At 42.7% G+C, this 19,175-nt stretch overlaps 2 long non-coding RNA genes across 10 annotated transcripts in view; one reads left to right on the top strand and one right to left on the bottom strand.

Moving 5' to 3' along the window:
• LOC123582537 overlaps positions 1-8,094 on the bottom strand; it is a 38,661-nt gene extending 30,567 nt beyond the window's left edge. Inside the window, exon 1 of the long non-coding RNA XR_006704446.1 lies at positions 7,605-8,094. This is a non-coding gene — a long non-coding RNA (uncharacterized LOC123582537). The remainder of the gene's footprint in view (positions 1-7,604) is intronic.
• Positions 1-19,175, top strand: part of LOC123582536 — a 113,379-nt gene that overhangs the window by 59,708 nt on the left and 34,496 nt on the right. For all 9 annotated transcript variants that reach the window (XR_006704441.1, XR_006704442.1, XR_006704445.1 and 6 more), the window contains one exon: positions 15,182-15,267. This is a non-coding gene — a long non-coding RNA (uncharacterized LOC123582536). The remainder of the gene's footprint in view (positions 1-15,181; positions 15,268-19,175) is intronic.

Genomic DNA, 19,175 nt, shown 5'->3' with positions numbered 1-19,175 from the left:
CAGATCAGAGCAATCAATCTTGGGCAGCACTTTTACAGTGTAATTGCTACAACAATAACAAATACAAAAAAAAAAAAAAAAAAAAAAGAAGAAGAAGAAGAAGAAGGAGAAGAAGACGAAGAAGGCCTAGTTGAGCTTCAGCTTGAGGTGGAGATATTTCCAGGCACTAGCTCAGGGTGGGAGGGAGAAAAGAACCACAGCAAACATGAATATGCAATGAGGGCTCATTAGCGGCCTAGTGTTGCCATGACGAATGGCATTATCCCCGGCCTGGTGCTGCCTAAACATGAATTTTATAACGACCCATTTATCATGACTTGTCATGAGCTTCTGTACTGTACTTTCTTCCAGCTCACACACCTTTCCCTATTATGACGGTAAAATCTTTCCCTTTCCTATTATTGTTTCCTTTTGTATTGACTCCTGGCTCTCCGAAGCGAGCACTCAAATACAGCAACATGCTAATGGGTGATTTGTGACTTCAAAAAGGCGAAGAAACGAAAACTCGATCGGTCATCCCCCCGCCCGCCCAGCGGTCATATAATTGAGCACAAAGTTAGACTAAACTTTTCAAGACATTTCTTAATATGGGAGCTTTCGTTTTACGGGAGCATTCTGACACCGCAGATACATTACGAATTTTAAATGAACCGCATCGCCTTCCTTTCATTAGTTTTATTCCCATTTGTTTGTTTGTTTTGTTTTGTTTTGTCCTGTGGAAAGCTTTCGATATCTTAAAAGTAGAATTCAAAATTAGAGGTATTTTCCAAAGATCTTGGAGCTATGACAAAAAGGTGTAAGATTGAAATGCTGGAAAGGTGTTTTAGTGCTTAGCATTTTACAGGGGTGTGAGCTGATTTCTCACTTAGACACGCTCTTACATTGTGGGGAGGAAGGTTGGCGTGTTTTTCCATGACAACTTTCCAGGACATACGTTTTATTGATAGTAAAAGACAAAACAAAACATGGAAGCAATGTTCCTTGATAGAAACCGTGAGGTCTGTCTCAATATTCGGCAGGACGCGAAACTGCCATATGCAAAGGCTGGAGTCTCTGCCATTGGCCAAGAGGGAGTGTGAGCTGCCTCAAAGTTCAGGCCAACAGTTCGTCAAGGTTATGGTTCCCGATTGGCAGAAGTGCCCTAATTGTAATACAGACCCAGCCGGTGGGATCTGTGAATAATCTATTTAGTGACCATAAAGAGAGTAGGACTAAAACGATTTCTCAGTTCAACCAGGTGAAGTTCAGGAAGGACACAGGAACGCAGGGGAGGAGAATCTGGTGTTGTTTTGCACACCCAGGGGTAATGGTCATTCCTCTGTCCAATTTGTAAACAGTAAATTGCTGGCCAGATCTTTTTTTTTTTTTTTTAAATTAATTTATTTATTTGAGAGCGAGAGAGAGAGCTCTAGCACGCGCACGCACACAAGTGGGGGAGGGGCAGAGAGAAGGAGAGTCCGAATCCCCAACAGGTTCCATGCCATCAGTGCAGAGCCCGATGAGGGGCTCGAACTCAAGAACTGTGAGATCTGACCCGAGCTGAGATCAAGAGGTGGATGTTTAACCGACTGAGCCACCCAAGCGCCCCTAGCTGGCCAGATCTTTTTTGAGTGTGGCTGTCTCTCTTGTGCCCCTGGATTCCACATTAACAGTCACGATACTTTTATGTAATAATATTGAAACAATAATATGTAAACTTCATGGGAAAATATTTTATTAAAAAAAATTTTTTTTAATGTTTTATTTATTTTTGAGACAGAGAGAGACAGAGTATGAAGGGGGGAGGGTCAGAGGGAGAGGGAGACACAGAATCCAAAACAGGCTCCAGGCTCTGAACTGTCAGCACAGAGCCCGAAGCGGGGCTCAAACTCACGGACCGTGAGATCGTGACCTGAGCCGAAGCCAGACGCTTAACCGACTGAGCCACCCAGGCGCCCCTGGTAAAATATTTTAAATGTTGACGATCATGTGCATTTGCAGTTGTGGTTCCAGAGTTCTTTCCTGAGATCTTCAGCTTTATTGGGGGCAGGGTTATTATTTCCGTTTTAAAGAGGTAAAAATCGAGGCTCAGAGCTTAAGTGACAAACTCAGGGTCACACAGAACACGAAGGTGCTGAGGCTCACCAAGGCTTTACCTTGCTAGTGCTTCTCTAACCCAAAGTCACCAGAGCAGAAATTGTTCCCAATGTGTCATCTCTTATGGGACCTGGCAGCAAGGGAGTGAGTTTGGGGAAGGAGCCTGTTGAAAAGATGGCCGCCATTTGCACTTGAGAGCTGGTTATTCCCAACGACTTACCAGAATCGAAGTTAGCACGCACATGTCAATTAAAATTCCATCCATTTAAGCTGTATTATTTTTCATCATTAAAAAATGCAGATAGGAAACGTCCTTCAACCTAAAGACTTGGGCACTGTTCTGGCTGGTGTTCCTGTATTTTGAGTCTGTTGAGGACTCAGTATTTTCTGAAGAAAATATCTTTGTGTTTTCCCCTATGAATGAATTAAACAGGACTGTTAGACATGATTTGGTGGGGAAGGGCCTCAAATATTGGCAAATGATATTAAAGAACGTTGTGATTATGACTGAGCAGATTAAGACCGTGTCTATACGACAGCAAACATCTGGAGCTTTAAAAACATCTGGGTTTTTGACTCTTATTTCCCAGGTTTTATCTGGTGGTTGGCATCATGGACAGAAAGGGGGAAAAAGAATTTAATGCTCTTATTGCTGAATTAGACACAATTTTTATATTTAGTTAATCTGCAAATATTAACTAATTATTCTATTTAACATAACATTTAATGGAGAAAATTTTTCCACCAGGCCAGTAAATACCGAGAGAAAGATGTAATTAGGTGATTTAAGAAAAAACTTAGCTTGAGGCATGTTTCAATCTTGGTCATAGTTTATCGACAGCAGTTTCCTTGGGCCAAAATCTTTTTAGGTCTTTGGACACTCTTTTTTTTTTTTTTTTTTTTTCTTTCAGGGAGTCGAGTCTCCATGTATTATGAGGATCTGTGAATTTACAATGTGTTTTGACAATAGTTAAGTTTTGTAAACACTTAATAACATGTGAGATACATCTAGTAACAGACATTTTCTTTGCCAAGCAAATGATCTGGCCCGATAAAATCAGTGTAAACCCACTCTCCACCCGGCCTCCTGACATGCCCAAAGCTGAACCCCCAAGAGGAATGGAATGAAAACAGGTCTTTGGGGGCAGCTGGATGGCTCAGTCAGTTAAGCGTCTGCCTCTTGATTTTGGCTCAGGTCGTGATCTCACGGTTTGTGGAATCAAGTCTGGTCAGGCTCTGTCCTGGCAGCGTGGAGCCTGCGTGAGATTCTCTTTCTCTCCCAATCTCTCTCTCTCTCTCTGCCCCTCCCCCGCTTGTGCTCGCTCTCTCCCTCTCTCTCAAAATAAATAAATAAACTTAAACAAAAAACCAAACAACTCCTAAAACAGGTCTTCAAAGACTTGACTGCAATGAAAAGCACCTTATGTGACTGACCTTTTTGGTGATCTCATCTAAAAAAAGTTATGATTATTGAGCATTTCCTCTGTAGCTTATTCTCAATCCAATCAGTTCTAATGAAAATAATCTGCTTGCTTTTTATATTCTCAAGTTTTCGAAATGATTAGCACTTCCTTGAGATAGGCCATTAATTGGACACACAACCCAGATAAAAAGGCTGAAACCCGGGGAGCATATAAAAAAACATAAGGCTGTTGCAATTTAAGTGCCTTCAAAAGATCTAATTTGATTTTTAAAAGCAATTCTGCAGATGTGAAAATTAAAGGCACGCAGAAACAAGATATGTTTTAATGAATGTGTAGGTAAGAAACATTTAGAGGTTTCAGTGGCCTTCCTCTGAATTTTTATTTTTTTTTTAATTTAGCGGTTAGGTTGGAAAGACTGAGCCTGCAACATAATAGAAACTGCTGAATTTTATGGGTTGCTGTTTCTTTATTGAACTGCCCTGTTTTTCTTGCCCACCATATTTCTGGAACAACTTGGTATTTCCGGGTGCAGATTTTCAATCCTAGTACCCATCAATCAGATTTCAAATTCTAATAAAGTGAAAGGGTCCCTCCATTTGGTTTGTCTTGGCTGCCCCCCCCCCCCCCCCCCATGAGCAAATTGTATGCTGATTCCTATTAAAAAAAAAAGGAAGAAGAAAGAAAAGTGGTGGCAGGGGTGAGGGGGAACCTTCTCGTGGCTCTAATGACATCTTCAGTCATTAATGAGTTAATAAAAATCTCAAAGTCATCTGGGGCTAGATAAGGAGGAAGAAAGAGAAGTATTGTACTATAATGACAGGCTCCCTGACTGCCCTCGGAGATGTCATGGGTCAGTCATGTTAAGAATGTGTGCGTCCAATCATCTGCTGATTTTTATCAGCAAGCCTTCCAGCAGGAACTGACAAGGGCCAGTTTGGGAGTCACAATGAATAAACAATGACTTTTTGGATTGTTGGGGGCTGTGTAATAGAGTGAGGGGTTTATAGGTACTAAAACATGGTGACATTAGCAATCAATATACCAATTACCGGACAAGTTATTGGATGAGGCATCCCCGGGTCCTCAGCCTTCCTGCGCTTTGAAGAGGCCTGGGGCAGCCCTCATCTCCTGGGAGCTTGTTGGAAATGCAGATTCTCAGGGCCCTCTCCAAGCTTACCAAAGCAGGAGCTCTGGGCGCGGGGCCTCGGAGGTCTGTGCTCCCAACACGGCCTCTGGGGGACCCTGAGGCACCTTACGCGTTTGGGAATCGAAGTACAACTTCGAGCCAGAGATCCTCACCAGGGCTTATGCTGTCCTCTGTCACCCCTGATGCGCCACATGATGCCTTTGTTGCTCAAACGAGTTAAGAGGCAGAAGTGTGCAAATAAATGATTTCCTTAAAAAATTAAATGAAGGTAAATCCCGGCTTATCTCTAGAATTACGTCACTCTGCTACCCTCGCACAGGTTTTCTTGAACGATCTTGATGCATGAGTGACTTTGATTCTAGTAACGGAAGAAGGAACATGGCTTTTGAAATCTATTATTTGCAATAGAGAGGAGGGGCGCCCGGCTGGCTCCGTCGGTTAAGCGTCCGACTTCGGCTCAGGTCACGATCTCGCGGTTCGTGAGTTCGAGCCCCGCGTTGGGCTCCGTGCTGACAGCTCGGAGCCTGGAGCCTGTTTCGGATTCTGTGTCTCCCTCTCTCTCTGTGCCCCTCCCCCGCTTGCACTCTGTCTCTCTCTCTCTCTCTCTCTCAAAAATGAATAAATGTTAGAAAAATGTTTAAAAAAACAAAATAGAAAGGAGAAGTGACTTTGTGAATAATCCTCATAGGCCAAAAATAATCCGTAAGAAAAAAAAAAATCAACGTATGTGGAATATTCACTTACAAATGGAAATAATACTCATCTGGGCATTCAATGTCATTCTCTTATTTTTGAGAGAGAGAGAGAGAGAGAGAGAATCCCAGGCACCAATGGTGCCGAGCCCGACGTGGGACTCGAACCCACTAGCCGTGAGATCGTGACCTGAGCCGACGCTTAACCGGCCGAACCACTCAGACACCCCTGGAGTATTTCTCTTATCTTGGCTGAGAATCTTACAGAAGGGGCAGCCCAGAGCTTGCTGAACTTTCAAAAGAGGTGGGCTAGTCAGCCAGACAGGCAGTAGGTTTAAATATCTTACCCTGAGTGTGTTTTACAGAACAGTTCCGACGTTCGAAGCATTAATACAAAAAGAAGTCCGGGTCAAGCGAAAAACTCTAGGTTAAACTGAGTCAAACGGGATGGTTTGCAGCAGAGGCCTCTAACACGTTACCACGCACTGTAATTCTCCAGGACAGCGTTGCCCAATGGATTTGATCGACAAAACCCTTTCGCGAAGGATAATCTTAGAGAATTAGCGTTTCAAGGAGTAAACTTTCGGAAGCATGGATTCAAATGTTTTAAGATGGCAAACACCTGTGGGCACAAGGTAGTTATTCTCTGTGTTGTACAATAATGGACCGCTTTCTTTGTTATGATTTATTAAACCCTCTGTGTCTGACATCAACATTAATTACGTGGTGGCTTAAAGCCAACGAGAAAGTTCACGTAACCATCACCAAAGAGTTAAATAAGTTGTCCAGCTGTTGATGGTCAGGTTAAATTATCCCTGAATTTTTGGCATATCTCCCAGAACAGGTACTAATTTAAAAAGAGAGACAGAGAGACAGAGAGAGAGAGAAAAAAAATCTGGATTTTACTGGTGAGATTCCATTGCGTTTTCACAAATGAGAGCTAATTCCATTGCTACTCCCCGTATGTACCCCAGAAACTCCACACGAAAGGAGATGTGAACCTCGCCTGATCCTGGCGAGCCCTTCTGTTCCCCTTGGACAGTATTGTCCTGATAGTTTCCACCTCCCTGGGTTCCACATGGCTGTGGCTATGGGTCCACCTTGGTTTCCACACTGGCTCTTCCTGAAGGTGATAGGTGGTTGGGGAAAGGGCACTAACAGAGGTCAGCCCAGTGGAGATCTTAAGCACATCCTTGGTTGCAAACCTTCCTCTCTTGAAGTTCTTACAGAGCTGCCTGTTCATGCCAAATGTTAATTCTTGCCGGGGACGTAATGTCTAATAAATGTTATGAAAGAATATCATTTTTCCTGTAAAAGTGAAGGTGCTTTGAAGGGCAGGTTAAGAATGGGATTCGTTTCCCAAGTAACATCTGCGGGTCACGTGCTGGCCTATAAATTACTTCTTTGCTAAAACCCCACCCCCCCGCCTCGATTGTTACACCAGCCTTGGAAGCAGTTCTCACACGGAAGGAAGAATGGGACTTAACCGGCATTTGCAAGATGTGCAAAGATGAGAAGTAAACAAACAAAAACCCTAAACGTAAGACAACCCCACCACCCGTGCTAATATTTGTCGTCTTTTTTTTACACGGTCCCGCAAGTCCACGCAAGACTCGGAACTCATTAGGAGATGTCTCTGAATGAAAAATAATGGGACAAATTCAGCTTTGGGAGGTCTCAAAGCCCTTATTTTCATCTCCTTTGTAAATATATCCCTGTTGACACCACATGTGTTTCCCAGCTTTGGAGACGCAAAGGCCTTTGCTGGAGAGGATTCACTCCACACCCTGGCAGGAAAGAGCGGGGGTTCAGCGTAGTTAACTGAGGTTTACCCACCAACTTGTCTGGTTTGTTACGGAGTGGAATATTTCTCCCCTTTCTATTCTTTGAAATGGTTTGAATTAAAATAGCTTACTCAAGGTCACTGGAGGCATATGGTCCTGCTCAAAACTTTAAACAAAACATTAGTTTTTACAACCTTTTGTAATTTGGTATTGTATACAACATGGTTATATGCAGAGATTCTGTAATCTTTTCAGCGGTGACAGAAATATGAGAAGCAAATTTATAAGCCATTTAGTGAAGCATTTAATCAATTTCATGCATAGGAAATAACTCTGATTGCTTTGCTTTATCAATCTTTCTCTCCGGGAGAACTGCAGTCAACGCGATCTCCAGACACTGGCTGGGGGGTGGAGGGGGTGGGCTTGGGGGGGGGGCAGAGAGCAGGGATGGGGTGGGGAGGGGTGGGGAGTGTGCACAAACCTTTTGATGCACTTGAGATATCAGGGACTTCTGAAGTCTAACAGGGCTGCCACAGCATCTCTGAACCTTCTGGAGGCTGTTAATGTATTTCAGAAAGAAAGTACGGGGTCTAATGTTTAGAAGAAGTTTTTCGAGGACTTTTACTGCAGAGTTACTCATTAAACACCCTTTCTCAGAGTGACTCTCATGTGCCCAGGGTGGCAGACTGTGTCCAGCTTTAGGCTCAAAGAAATGTCCGGTGGTTATTACTTCCAAACACATGAAAACTAAAACAACTTACACTAAAGCTTACTTCTGAATCAAGGAGTCAAAGTTATGCCCCGAATAACTGAAAAACCCATCACTGTGGTCTCTTACAAGCAGAGATAGCTTAGCATTTTCCAGATTATTTGAATGGTCTTTTAGGGTTCGTGTTGGGATTCTCTTCTGAATTGCTTAAAAGATTAATCCAGCTCTTGGCTACATGGTGGGTTAATGTTTTCTTTTCTGTCATGTGCTTGAATCCCTCTTAGAACACTTTACCCTAAACACCGTCAGGTTCTTAAGTGAAAAAAAAATCCTGAGGGAGCAGACGACGATTTTGCAGCAATCACTATCTGCTAAACTATATTAAAGTTGCATCAGCTCTACTTGTCCTCAAAGATTGGAAGTCATATAAAGGTACCGTAGACATAGTTTCTAATTTAGAAAATAATTTGCTTCCACTTATTTCTGAACCTAGAGAAATATTCCAGTGAATAAATTCCAATCGAGATTATTTAGTTCTGATTTTAAATCAGCTCCGTGCATGGATCTCATTTCCGGGAAGACAGGTGTTTCACATCCCCTTTTAAATGTGACAGGCACAGGGATGTCTCTGCATTGGCAATTCAGTGGCGTGCCATTGGTATTTATTTTGCCGTGTTATTTAAGCTGTGGGGACCGCACGATTACATTGAACAGAGTTGCCTTGGTAATCCTGGATGAAATTGATAGCTCTAAAGGAGATTGGCCAGTGGAGGTTTGCATGTCTATTGTCTATCTACCTATCTATCATCTATCTACCTATCTATCTATCTATCATCTATCTATCTACCTATCTATCATCTATCACCTATATCTATCTATCTATCTATCTATCTATCATCTATCTATCTGTCAGCTATCACCTATCTATATCTATCTATCTATCTATCTATCTATCTATCTACCTATCATCTATCTATCTATCTATCTCTCTATCATCTATCTACCTATCTATCAGCTATCACCTATCTATATCTATCTATCTATCTATCTATCTATCTATCTATCATCCATCTATCTATCTGTCTGTCTATCTATCTATCTTTCCATTGCTAGTCAACCCTTAACTCTTGGATTAAACCAGTGCTTCACTGACTTTATTTTTTTTTAATTTTTAAAAATTTATTTATTTTGAGAGAGAGAGAGAGGGACAGGATGGGCAGAGAGGGAGGGAGAGAGAGATAATCCCAAGCAGGCTCTGCACTGTCAGCACAGAGCCCGATGTGGGGCTCTATCCCACAAACCACACGATCTTGACCTGAGCTGAAATCTAGCGTTGGACACGTCATCGACTGAGCCCCCCAGGTGTCCCCTCCTTCTCTTCAAAAAGGAAAAAAAAAAAGGCATCATTTTAGAGGAAAGATGTCTTTGGCATAAGAGCAGATATTTGGTGGGGAAAAAAAAGCGCAATTCCTCTGGGCCAAGGTATTTAACATTTTTAAACGAATTTTGAAGCTCAAAGCAATTACCATACACTTACTGTCCTTGTAAATATTAGAGTTTAGAGCATAAGGCTAACGCTCTCCCTGCCACTACCTGCAACCTGAGTTGTTTTCTCCAGCTTTCTTGATGTGACCTATGTTAGCAAAGGCTTGCTTTTGTCTTTTCAGCCAGAGAAGCCCTAAAGCGTGTATCATAATCGGCAACGTCTCATTGTGCACTTGGTATTTTCACTCATCAGTGTCTTGGAGGTTTGGGCGTTGTGAGGAGAAAGAGATATACATCATTCTTTCCAAGTGCTTCAGGAATTTCCCAGGGTACGAATATACCAATGCCCATCAACGCTCATTGAGTTATTCCCATACGCTGCACACATATCCTTCTACTGTGTTACACTGAATATGCTTGGACATACTTCCTTATGTACTCAAGTATTTCCCATATGCTTCCATGCATAACACTTCATATGCTATCAGTATTTTCTGAGCATGGGCACCTAACGTGGAATTGCTGGGGATGCATATTTTATTTTCCGACCCCTACTGCCAAACTACCTAGCAATTCTAAATGAAAGTCCTCCTAGAATCTCCGATTCCACTCAATTCTACTCAAGCCTACATGCCACTTGGTCACTCTCGTTCTTTGTTTAAAAATGTTGCCTTTGGGGCGCCTGGGTGGCTCAGTCGGTTAAGCGTCCGACTTCAGCTCAGGTCACGGTCTCGCGGTCCGTGAGTTCGAGCCCCGCGTCGGGCTCTGGGCTGATGGCTCAGAGCCTGGAGCCTGCTTCCGATTCTGTGTCTCCCTCTCTCTCTGCCCCTCCCCCGTTCATGCTCTGTCTCTCTCTGTCCCAAAAATAAATAAACGTTGAAAAAAAAAATTAAAAAAAAAAAAAAAAAAACTGGGCTGGCCCATGGGGCGCCTGGGTGGCTCAGTCGGTTAAGCGTCCGACTTCAGCTCAGGTCACGATCTCGCGGTCCATGAGTTCGAGCCCCGCGTCAGGCTCTGGGCTGATGGCTCAGAGCCTGGAGCCTGCTTCCGATTCTGTGTCTCCCTCTCTCTCTGCCCCTCCCCCGTTCATGCTCTGTCTCTCTCTGTCTCAAAAATAAATAAAACGTTAAAAAAAAAATGAAAAAAAAATGTTGCCTTTGCTTCTTCAAGAAGATGGAGACCATCTAAAGAGCCTTCTCACCGAGTTGTCCTCATGCCAGGGCAAGCTGGGCGGGGCAGCCCAGTCACCTGCCAGATGTCTAGAAATTGGGCTTTTCAGGCCCACCGAGGTGGCCGGCTAGTCAGGGATTGTGCAGCATGGGTCACAGCACCAGACCAAACCAAACCCACTACGAATCCTTTTCAAATGGGTTCGGAAAGTCAATCACATGTTTCTATTTCAACCATGACATTGATGCCCAAATCAAACAATTGTTTCGGATAATTCATACTTAAGGCCTGCAGGTGTTTAGCGTTTGAGGAGACAGCCTTGCGACAAAGGTGGTGTTTGCTCAGGACTTACGGCCTGGGAGGGACATTGTTCTGGAACAAGCTGCCAAGAACAACTTTCCTTGTCCCCTTCACTCAGTGAATTTCCGTTCCTCTCTGCAGTACCTCATGCCCATGTTCTCCTCTCCATCTTCACTGCTGCCTCTTCAGACCCTCCCCATCCCCACCAGCTCTTTAAACAATATGGTAGGTCTGTATTTACCCCAGCACACCCTTCTTTTTTCCATGCATTGCATCCGTTAAATCCATGAAACACAAATCTAGTTCAGATTAGTTCTTGTTTACAATATTTTCTTTTCTTTATATAGTTTTTAATGTTTATTTATTTTTGAGGGGGGGAGGGGCAGAGAGAGAGGGAGGCACAGAATCCGAAGCAGGCTCCAGGCTCTGAGCCGTCAGCACAGAGCCCGACGCGGGGCTCGAACTCAGGAAAGGGGAGATCGTGACCTAGGCTGAAGTCGGACGATTAGCCGACTGAGCCACCCAGGCACCCTTACAATATTTGCTTATTATTCAGACTCCTTATTCTACTGCTCAAGGTCCTCCATGATTTGTCCCCAGAGCAGTCTTTTAAAACGTATTTTCTCCTCCTTTCTCTATCTTCAGCTTAGCAAAACAGAATGATCATGATTCCTTCAACCTTGCTCCCTTCCTGCTCTTCCCCTGACCTGGAATGCCATTCCCTGAACTCCAGAGGAGATCTTGTCCTCAAAGTGGGGGACTCGATGTGGCTTGTGCCACCTTCCTCATGTTCCACCAAAACCAGTGTCACCATTATCTGGGGGGACAGCCACACGTATTAGCACAAGGAAGGGAAAACAGAAATTGGATGTTGGGTTAGTGCTACGTAAAATGGCTAGACTGAGTATAATCTCAACAAAGGTTAAGCAGATTCTAAGTGATGGATGGCAATGTGTTTTCTCTCTCTCTCTTTTCTTTTTTAAGTTCATTTACTTTGAAGAGAGGGCAGAGCCCAGCGCGGGGCTCCAGACCACGAACTGTGAGATCGTGACCTGAGCCGAAATTAAGAGTCGGATGGTCAACTGACTGAGCCACCCGGGTGCCCCTATGTGTTTTCAATTCTACAGGCTACAGCAGAAAGTGAGAATGTAATGAAATTACAGCTGTATGAAAATGTTAGGCTACAGCAAGTTTCTATTCAGTGCTACCCTAGTGCAAGCATCTAATCAGGAAATGGCCTCCTATGTAACGCAGTGAAGCTTACCCGATGGATATGAATAACATGTTTAGTCTATATTATGTATAGTAATTCACGGACGAAAATGACACTTTGGGGTCGCTTAGTAGAACATATACTTTCGGTTGATTTTTAAGGTAAAGAGCATTGATTTTATATCATTTTCTTCATACTTTTCTTCCTGTCCCCCCCCATCTAACTAATGGTATATATACTTAGGCGTAGCCTAATGGAAGTTAGCAACGTAAATCCTGGCCACAGACCAACTTTTCTTTTCTTTAAAGATAATTGGCAATTATTGGGATTGGGTCTCTAAAAACTAGCTGTTGAAACTTATTTCTAATAATGAAAAATTAGAAGCCAACTGTATGTCCAAGAGTAGTAGACTGGTGACATACACATAGCAGATCAATACTGAAATTGCTGTGAAGGCCGTAACAATATTGAAAACTCTTTTTGACATACCCTTAAGGAAAGTGAAATGGCAAACCCATATGGGAACCTAACGCTAGATGCAGATGGCCCATGAACTTGCCAGAGTGGTAGAATTGCAAGTAATTTTATTTCTTTAACAATTTATTTTCTATAATGAAATATAGTGGATTTCAAAATCCAAGCATTGCACCAGCTGTATTGCTCCCAGCTGAGTGGGGCCCCCCTGGGCTGGAGGAAGAGGCTTCCTTCCTCTGTTATCCCAGAATGGCGGCGGGAGGGCTTTCTCCTAAGTAGGGCAGAGGACGCGTTGCCCTTACAAACAAGGAGAAACTGTACCAATTCTCCTTAAGGAGACTGGTTTAAACAAACACTTGTAAGAGGAACCTGATGCTTCAGCACAAGGGTAGGATTCGTCATATCTTCCCCAGCTACTATAAACACACCCTTGTCTCCTGATCTTGATGGATTGATTATCTTGTGGGGTGGGGGCAAAGAAAACTAGCAGATGGGATTGCCAGAGTGCTTGACTAGTCTTCAAGGAACTGTAGAAAATGGGAGATTTACTGGAAATTGAGAGATCTGCAAGTGGTGATTTACTTTCCAAAATATTTCACAGGTGACTTTGGGAAATGCTTGAAACACTTGATAGCCCATGAATTAGATGTGGAGTTTCAACAGGATTTAGGAGAAAATCTTTTTTTTTTTTATTTTTTTATTTATTGTTTTTTTTTTAATTTTTTTTTCAACGTTTATTTATTTTTGGGACAGAGAGAGACAGAGCATGAACGGGGGAGGGGCAGAGAGAGAGGGAGACACAGAATCGGAAACAGGCTCCAGGCTCTGAGCCATCAGCCCAGAGCCCGACGCGGGGCTCGAACTCACGGACCGCGAGATCGTGACCTGGCTGAAGTCGGATGCTTAACCGACTGCGCCACCCAGGCGCCCCAAGGAGAAAATCTTAATTGGATGTTCGGTAATTTTTTTTATCAGAGGGTGATGGAGATTTAGAACGTCAGGCTGGGAAGGGAGTTGGGGATAGAAGCAGAGATCATGTGGGTCCCACATGGGTTCACTGAGAACACTCTATGTCAAGCTGACTTATTTTTTCTGATAAGGTGAATACATAGCAGGCGAGGGATGTTATAGACCAGTACTCTTCAAACTGATGTGTAGGGGCACCTGGGTGGTTCAGTTAGTTAAGCGTCTGACTTCGGCTCAGGTCATGACCTTGAAGTTCGTGAGTTCGAGCCCCGCATCGGGCTGTGTTGACAACAGACAGCCCGCTTTAGATTTTCTGTCTCCCTCCCCTTCTGCCTCTCTCTCTCTCTCTCTCTTAAAATAAATAAATCGACTTAAAAAAAAACCTGTAATGTGTAGAGGAAGTCGCTTAAGGATTTTGGTAAGATGCATATTCTGAATCAGAATGCCCAAGATTCCTCATTCCTAAAAGGCTGCTGGCCCAGGGACCATACTCTGAGTAGCAAGGCTCTAGACCGTGGGCTCCAAATATGGCTTGTTAAAAACCAGATTCCTATGCTGTAGGTCCAAAGTTGCTAATTCATTAAGCACGAGACTGCAATTTTTCAATTATGATGTTCTCTCCTAAGAAACAACAGCTTTCGACACTGCCTAGCAAGTTACAATATCGTTATAGTTTTGATTACAGCCAATTAGGTATATTTCTAACTGGTTAGACTATTACTCAATCTTTGATGAAATGAATTACTTCTACCTCTGTACAACTTCTTTCTCTTGTATGTACTTCTATTACTGCATAATTCATCTTTCAGTTTTGAGCGATTCAGCTTCTCCTATACATGCCCTCCTTCTCGCTGACCCTTAATGGACTTTGTATGCCGTTACTTCTCTTTGAACCGAGTCGGGCATTGGCTTGTGCTGTGTCCCTGAGCTTCAGGCGCTCATGTGGCCAATGGCCATGATAATACTTTCTCTATCTACTTTGACGAGGACCAAATCAGAAGAAGCCTGAAAGAGTATCCAGAGCTTGATGTTACAAATCAGGAATCTTGGGTTGTAGGCTGTTCTCTGTCAGATCTGATGTGACCTCAGGCAGCCACCTGACTTTGTCTCACCAATAGCGAGAAGGTTGTAGAAAGTATGAAGTGCTAAAAAACTGTTTTTTTATTATTCATGGTCGGAAAATATGATATATTTTTTAATTGGCAAAATTAACAAGCCGAATTAATTGAGCAGCACTGAATTAATATCATTAATATTTCCGTGACTTCTCTCCATTGGCTGTGTTTTTTGGTGAATGCCTACAAGAGGAATCCAATAGATAAGCATCGTTTTCACCTGACACATAGGCTAGATTCCCCCTATGCAAGATTCTAGCTGGGGACCATATTTTTTGGCCCAAGTTGCCACCATGGTGTGTAGAGATCACTCTCTTTCATGTTGTGTAAGCCCATTGTGACAGCACAGTGCCAATGGCACCCTCCATTTGTGCTTGACCTAGAGTTCCCGTTTTCAATCCCTCTTTGGCTTTGGCCAGAAAAAGAAGTCAATGATTATGTGTTAACTTCGCTGCCTCTAGGGCCACCTTCTCCCACTGGTCTGTGAAATCAGCATTCCTGTGATGGTATCTCATTTATAACATTCTTTGCCTAAACATCAGTGGATTTCAGAGAGAAGAAACACAGACAATTAATTTTTTAAATTAAAAAAAAAAAAGTTTCTTTTCTTTTTTTTTTTTTTTTAGAGTGAGTCTCTCTAGCTGAAGACATCTACTGAAGAGAGTCCAGCTAATTACATGCAAGGATTAACTTCTCAAGGACCCAGAAAAAGGTCAGTTGGAAACGGTAAAGGCCTGAAGGATAGGGTGGGTTAAGAAGATGGGCTCCAATGGCCTGGGCTCTTACTCTAACTTTCTTGCTGGGTGATGGTACATAAGTTAGCTTATCTCTCTGGGCCTTCTTGCTGGGTGATGTTAGGTGAGTTAGCTTGCCTCTCTGGGCTTCTGCCTCCTTCTCTGTACAGTGAGGATTAAAGGAAGCAATCAATTCTATTAGAATCTATACTGTTAGGAGCAGAAATATTTGTTTTGTTCCCCAGTGTACTCCAAGTGCCCAGAGAGGTTCTCTGCACATAGTAGGTGTTGGATGTTTACTGAACGACTAGCTTCCTTCCAGAGTGACGGAAAATACGTAAGCCTTTTTCTGAGTTCCCTTCTCAACTTTCTTCACATTCTCTCAAAGGGATGCTTCGTCGGAATATTCTTATTGTTCTCTAACAGTCAAACGGCCCCAGTATTTTGTTTACCGTGCCAGACCAACACTAGTGGCATAGTTAAAAGCTTAAACATTCCGTGGACTTTCACATCCTCCAACATGTTTATTGATTCAAAGAAAGTAGATGCAAATATTTGAAGCTTCAACCAAGTTTAGGCTTCTTTTTTTTTTTTTTATTTTACTGTTTACGAAACAAGGTATTTTATGGATGTAATTTATACATCGAATAGAAGAGGGCTATTCCCAATATTATCTTTATCTTCTAGACATAAATAACAAACAACTCCAGTAATCAAAATTTACTACAATTGTAATAGATTTTGGCAGAGTTTATGGATTGCATACCCTGCTAACATAACGCCGACTTCCAAGGATAGAGGCCAGGATTTTTAGTTTGGCTTTGTTAAGTGGAAAAAAAAAAAATCTACTACTGTATTTGTAGCTTTTACTACATTCAAGAGATTAATTTTCATAAATAAAATAGTTTATACCGGCTTCTAATCAGAAAGTTGAAATTATCTGAGGCAATGGAACCACTCAAAACTTGTATACTATGAAAATATTTCAATAATTAATGCATGCTTCATCTAGAGTAATTGACAGGAGGTCATAAACGTAATGGGCCATCTGTGTTTGATTTGTACGTGAAAATGCTGAAAGGGATAGGCAGGTAATTCAAGCTTCTCTGGCAAGGAAGATTTGTTCCAACTCCTCCAAGGAACAGAGCCATTTACTAGGGGGATTTGCTTTCTTCTTTCTTAAAGTCTTTTCCAGATTTCTGCTGGAGCTACGCACTTCTCCTTGCTACTCATTCTCATGCCAGAATCTCCTTTAGAGTTAGTATATGTGGATCACAGCCATCCTCAACAATTCTACTTGGTTGTCCTGGCCTTTTCAATAGGAACTTGAAAGCCATATGTCTGATTAAAAAAAAAAATACCAGAGCCTCACTCCAATGCTGTGACTTTACCACTGATTTCGCTCAATCTGACCACTTCCAAAATTTATTTCGCAATTTTTTCTCTTCCGTCAGTTAACAAACCACCTTGCTTATATTTGTAAACAAAGAGGAATAGGGCCGCTAGGAACCTTAGCAGCATTTTTGTAATTCAGTCCTTTGGGAGTGGACCAGAATCACAATATTTCAAGGTGTAAAATGGTCTTGGTGAACATCAAAGTAGGTTCTAGAATTCTCTGTGCAAGGACACCAAAGAGCGTTGAATAATTGCCTAGAAGGCTGTCCTGAGATCCAGACCCACATGTTCATCCAAGAGCACCTATTCAGCTGGCATTTACTGAGCATTTATCATCTGCCACGTGTTGTGCTAAGTAAGCAATGATTATGCTGAAAGCCACGTTGTTTGATGGGTCGAACTAAACCAACAAGGTCCCTGCCTCATGGATCTTACATTCTAGTAAGTGCAACTTTTTCCCTAGACATCTTATAGACACCACGAACGCCATGCTAGAAACCTAAATGTGCCATCTCCCCTAATTACCTCCCTTCTAAAAATCTGTTTCTCCTCCCGTATGCCCCAGTTTGGGAAAGCGTGCCACCCAGTTGTTCCAGGCAAAAACCCAGGATTATCCTAGGCTCTTCTCTTCATCTTTCCTCTTCACCAGAGCAACCCACAAGCTCTGTCTGTGCTTACGACCTACCACTGTTTGACTCTGCTTCCTTTTTTCCATCCCTAATGGTAACACCCTTAATTAGGTTCTTTAAAAAAAACTTAAAAAAAAATATATTTATTTATTTACTTTGAGACAGAGAGAAAACAAGCAGGGGAGGGGCAGACAGAGAGGGAGGTGAGGATCCCAAGCAGTCTCCGTGCTGTCAGTGCAGAGCCTGATGCAGGGCTGGAACTCAACGGGCCGGGCCAAGAGATCATGAACTGAGCTGGTATGGAGTCGGACGCTTAACTGACGGAGCCACCCAGGCGCCCCACCCCCATCTTCATTCATACATATACATATGTATGTATATATTTGTCTGGAATATTGCACCAGCCTCCAGTAATGTTTTCTTACCAATCTAGTGTTCATACTGTTGCCAGAATGGTATAGTCAACATACGATGCTAACATCATTCTGGCATTTCCTTGTAAAAGGTCCTTCCTGGGATGCCTGGGTGGCTCAGTCAGTAAAGCGCCGACTTTGGCTCAGGGAATGGTCTTGCAGTTCGTGAGTTCGAGCCCCGTGACGTGCTCTGCGCCTAAAGCTCAGAGCCTGGAGCCTGCTTCGGATTCTGTGTCTCCTTCTCTCTCTCCCTCTTTCAAAGATAAATAACCTTAAAAAGAAAAGTTTATCCTAAAAGGCCCTTGCTGCAAGAGTACTACAATTGCCTTGGAGACAAAACCCAAACTTTTTAACATGGCCAAAGGACGACTCTTGCAAATGTGGGCTGGGCCAGATTCTCCAGGGCCACCTCTTGCCACATAGCCTGCTCTGTAGTCACATGGAAGCGTGTCCCCTGACCACATGATGGGGCATGACTACCTTTGAATGTATAGCTCCCTCTCCCTGGAATCCTTGTGTCTTCACCCATCAAACTCAACTCACACAGTTGATGCCTTTCTCTTCTACACAGCTGCCCTTTCTTGAAGCTTGCCTCGGTTATTAGTGGCTCCTATTGGAATATTCTGGATTCGCCTCTATGGTAGGTGGCATAGCACAGATCTGTCTCCCTGTCTCACAAGGTCACATGGGCCTGCATATGGGAGATGTATTGAATAGAAGGTATTGAAGGCTACTCATCATGTGCCCAGCCTTGAGCTATGTCTGGTCTAACACGTAACAGGGTTGGAAGCCAATTCTCGTATTTGTCTTTAAGTGGGACTGGCAAAAGACGGTCACTCTCTTCTTTCTCCCATCCTGTTATTGATTTGAAACCGCTTGTTAAATCACTCCCAGCCTTCTCTTTTCCAGGCTAATTTTTCTCCAGTGTCTTTGGCTCTTGAGTACTTCTTAATATTCAGCTATGTCCGTCTTACAGCTCTTATATACAAATACGTGGCTCTTAATAACGTTTAACCTACGCTCTTCAGGTTTTCCAAAAAGCTCTGAGAAAGATACAAGAAAAAAAAAAAATCAGTGCATTTTATTCCGGGTTTTGAAATACAGGAGAGTTTTTCAGTTCCACTATGGCATTCTACAGAATGCCAATTGGCTAAATAAAAATTTTTTTAAAAATCCCCCAAACCCAATTCTTTATGTTTTTGACGTGAGGAAGATAGAGTATCTGGATGTTGAACTGAAAGTTTGGTTTTTCAGATACATTTTTGGTTTTGAGCAGCCACAACCCCTTTCTTTCTCTCCTGTAAAAGTCAACAAAATACCAACTATCCTGATTTTTTTTTATATATATTAGAAAGTGAGAGAAAGATGATGAGCGGGGGAGAGGGGCAGACAGAGAGAGAGAGTGAATCTTTTTTTTTTTTTTAATTTTTTTTTTTCAACGTTTATTTA

This window comes from Leopardus geoffroyi, chromosome B3 (assembly GCF_018350155.1).
Source record: "Leopardus geoffroyi isolate Oge1 chromosome B3, O.geoffroyi_Oge1_pat1.0, whole genome shotgun sequence".
NCBI lineage: Eukaryota > Metazoa > Chordata > Mammalia > Carnivora > Felidae > Leopardus > Leopardus geoffroyi.
The sequence above is the reverse complement of the archived record's forward strand: the minus strand, read 5'-3'. Positions and strand labels throughout refer to the sequence as shown.